At 40.2% G+C, this 4,166-nt stretch overlaps 1 long non-coding RNA gene across 1 annotated transcript; it reads right to left on the reverse strand.

The window, feature by feature from the left end:
- Positions 1-3,339: 3,339 nt before the first annotated feature.
- On the reverse strand, positions 3,340-4,166 carry LOC130458902 (uncharacterized). The gene is made up of 2 exons (XR_008918267.1): positions 3,896-4,166; positions 3,340-3,525 (listed from the first exon to the last, which is right to left on the reverse strand). It is a non-coding gene; the product is annotated as an uncharacterized LOC130458902 (long non-coding RNA).

Consider the following 4,166-nt stretch of genomic DNA (forward strand, 5'->3'; position numbering starts at 1 on the left):
TCCAATTGATAAATGGGCAAGGAACATGAGTAAGCATCTTCCATATGAAGAAATCAAAACTATTATTAAGCACATGAAAAAGTTTTCTATATCACTTACAATCAGAGAAATGCAAATCAAAACAACTCTGAGTTATCAACTCACACCTAGCAGATTGGCTCATATGACAGCAAAGCAAAGTAATGAATGCTGGTGGGGGTGTGGCAAAGTTGGGGCACTAATGCATTGCTGATGGAGTTGTGAATTGATCCAACCATTCTAGAGGGCAATTTGGAACTATGTCCAAAGGGCATTAAAGAACAGTCAGCAGTGATTCTGAACAACTTGGAGGAATCTACGAGAAAAAAACACTATCCACATTCAGAGGAAACACTATGGGAGTAAAAACACCCAAGAAAAACAACTGCTTGAATACATGGGATGAAGGGATATGGTTGGGGATGTAGACTCTAAATTAACATCCTTGTGCAAACAACAACATGGAAATAGGTTCTGATCAAGGACACAAGTAAGACCCAATGAAATTGCACATCAGCTGTGGGAAGGGTAGGTAGAGGGGAGGGAGGGAAATAAAGAGATTACTGTAATCAAAAAAAATTAAATTAATAAAAAAAGAAACGATAAACAAGGGGCAGCTGGGTAGCTCAGTGCATTGAGAACTAGGACTAGAGATGGGAGGTCCTGGGTTCAAATCTGGAAGAACTATACACAGTAACAGCAATATTGTACAAGGATCATCTGTGAAAACTTGGCTACTCTCAGTAATGTAATAATCTGGGACAATCCTGAAAGATTTATGACAGGGAATGTTATCCACTTCCAGAGAAAAAAACTATTGGAGTTTCCTTTCATATTAGTATATTTGTGGTTTTATTTTGGAATTTGGTTACGTATAAATGTGCTCTTACTACAATGTCCCAAATGGAGTGTTTCGTACAACAATAAAAATACAAAAGAAAAATTAAGGAAAAAAGAATTAGTAGAATATTAATGGTCATGATTTACCAAGCTCTTTACAGATATTATTCCATTTGATCCCAAGTCACTCAAAGAAACACTGAACAGAATGAGTTCAAAAACAGAAACTTCAGATTCCTCTGAATTAATGCAGAATGAAGTGAGTAGAACCAAGAGGGTGATTTATACAATAACTACAGTGTTCCGAAGTCAAAGAACTTTGAAAAACTTGGGACCTCTGATCAATGCAGTGGCTAACAAGGATTGCAGAAAACCCATGATAATGGGTTACTCACTTTCTACAAAAACCTACAGACTTCCTATGAAATCAGCTGCCTCACTTCAGAAATGGGATGCAGTCAGGGTGTATGTTGCAACAGATATTTTTTGAGCATCAGAATTTGTTTTCCTTGATTGTCCATGTGGCATCATAGGTGTATTTTAATCTTGAAACAATTATTAATATATCAATAGTGCAACCTATATTCTTATATACCAGATTCATGGGCAAGTAGTTCTTGATCATTGTATTTAATAGGTACTGGATTAATTCTGACCACTCTCCAAATCTACAGTCCAAAAGTCAGAAGAATTCCTGGGTAGGCTGCCACAGGGTCCTAGTTCCCACCTTGTCAGGCCAGATTCCATACCAGGTCACATGTTTGAATAAACTCCTCCTCCTTGACTAATGGTTGTCAGTTGAGCCAATGTTAACTCTTATGCCATGTTACATGATCATTAGCTACCTCCCATTCCCCATTCCTTGATCCTCCAATAAAAGATTGAGGAAATATGTAGTTTACTTTTTCTCTCTCTCTACTAGAATCAGAGGAGCACACATTAAGGCTTTTTAAGCACTGTCTCTGAGTCTTTCTTCTTTTATTATATTCCCTCTTTCTCTATATCCCCTTCACCCATTTTCCCTCAGATCCTAACTCTCTTTGTCAGGTGTCCACCTAGGAATAGATTAATTCATGGCTACAGGCAGGCACAACTCATACCTGTCCCAAAGATTTTAGTTTTCATTAGTAGTAGAATGTAGAAGGGGGACAGAAAATAGATTTTAGTTAATTGGAAAAAAAATAAATTAAGAAAAAGCTCTTTTCAACCACAGGTGTCAAATACATAGCCTGCAACATTCCCAGGTGCTGCATGAACCAGGGGAAAAGGTAATTGGAAAATAGTTAACAAAAGAAATTGACAAACAGATAATTATATGATAATTTAAAATGTGAGCTTTAGGCATCCTCATGTAAAGATTGAGGCGAATAAAAAATCATCCCTCCTCTAAAGTATATGCTGTTGGTGTCTGACTTCCCCAAGGTCACTTCCCCACTTCACAATTCTATCTCTCCCCGCTGCTCTCCATTCAGAACATCCCCATAGTCTAGGAGAGGAAGTTGGGATACCCCTAAAGTTTGTAACAATAAAATTGCATGAAATAAAAGGAAACTAAGGCCAGAGATGACCTCTCTATGAACCTGCTGCCCATTAGTGTGATTATGAGACTGAAGGTTTTGTCATCGATACATAGGAATGTCAGACCAGTGAATTAATTGGGCATCAGGAATTCTACTGTGGACCCAGTTACTGGAGGCTAAAGCCAATCATCCCTTTACATGGATAAGAATCAGGTTTCATAGCAGCCATACTTTCATGTGACTTTTTATGCCACAAAGAGGAAAAATATAGGTGCAATGGTGAATCTCTGTGTGTGAAAGGAGACAAAGTTTACATCCTCCTTTCCATCTCCAGAATATCCTTGCCAAACAGGATCAAGGCCAGCCCTGTTGCATGACCATAGCTTATACTCCAACCAAGAATTAAAAACATTCTGTGGGTCCATAGCACCAAGGGAAAGGGATGGAAGGAAAGATTATGGAGCAGTCATTGAACCTGCAGTCCTAGAAGTTGGGAGAAAAAGAAGGTTGTATGCTACTGGGACAGAAGAGAATAATACAATATCAATAACAAGGATGATGACGACAATTCACATGTTTTTGTGCCTAACATGTAAAAAGTACTTTCCCCACATAAAATCCTATTATATACAGAGCAAATATTATGCACTTTTCCAGATGAAGAAGCTGAGGATGTGAAAGGAGGAGACACACTTACCACACAGATAATAGACAGAGGAGGAATGATTAAATCCAAGTTTCATGATTCTGAGTAGAAGGTTCCTTCTACCACAATGCATTGTGCCATGGGACCACGGAGGCAGAATGTCACTTATGTCTATTTCTCTCCATGTCTATTTCTGCCAGGGAAAGAGAGAGCCCAACACAAAGTTGGGGGCCCAATCAAGCTACTCACCATAGATCATAAGAGTCTTGTTTGCAGTGCGCGTCAAGCCAGTAAATGAGTTAGTTGCAATACAGGTATAGTTTCCGATATGATTCAGGGATGTAATAATAGAAAATGAGGCTGAGTTGCTGACAGATTGTCCATTCTGTAACCAAGTGAATTGTGCTGGTGGGTTAGAATCAGCAACACAGCTCAAGGTAACATTTATCCCCGTTGCGAACTGATCGCTTATATGGTCAATTGTGGCAATATCTGGGCCATCTGGGGGAAAAAGAAGGATTCCATATTTAGATTATGGCAGAAAAGAAGGGCATCTCCTAGTCTGTAACCCATCACCAGGGACCACTGTGATGCTCCTTTGAGCTGGGAAATTCACAGCTCCTCCTCTACTTTTACAGTTTGGATCTGAACTTGGAAGATCTTAGGGCTTTCTCCAGTTCAGCACCCTGGATGGCCACCCTCCACCAGAACACATGACAAGGCCAATCTGGGCTCCCTAAAGATGAAGGGGTTTGGGAACCTCAGAGCCTAGCTCTTTAGTTCTCAGAGAAGGGACTGAATTAGCCTGGCCTCTGGGAACACACCACCAGGCTATAAGCAGGCACCATATAGGAAGAAGCAATATACTTACAGGCAACATCCAGTGTGAATGCATCACTCCTATTGCTATAAAATGGATTCCGGATTTCACACTCATATGGCCCTTTGTTATCTCTTCTTGTGAGCCTGCTGAGAGTGAGTGTCCTCTTATCTGGCGACAGCTGTATCCTGCTACCAGCTGGGGCAACTCCATTTATGAACCACTGGTAAGCGTGAATTTGACCTGTAGCCTGGCATGTCAATGAGAAGTCCTTGGTCTCCACTGCAGTAATGTTGGAGGTGACAATGGTAGGTTTGGACAC

The sequence above is a fragment of the Monodelphis domestica genome, chromosome 4, assembly GCF_027887165.1.
Source record: "Monodelphis domestica isolate mMonDom1 chromosome 4, mMonDom1.pri, whole genome shotgun sequence".
In the NCBI taxonomy this organism is placed as follows: domain Eukaryota; kingdom Metazoa; phylum Chordata; class Mammalia; order Didelphimorphia; family Didelphidae; genus Monodelphis; species Monodelphis domestica.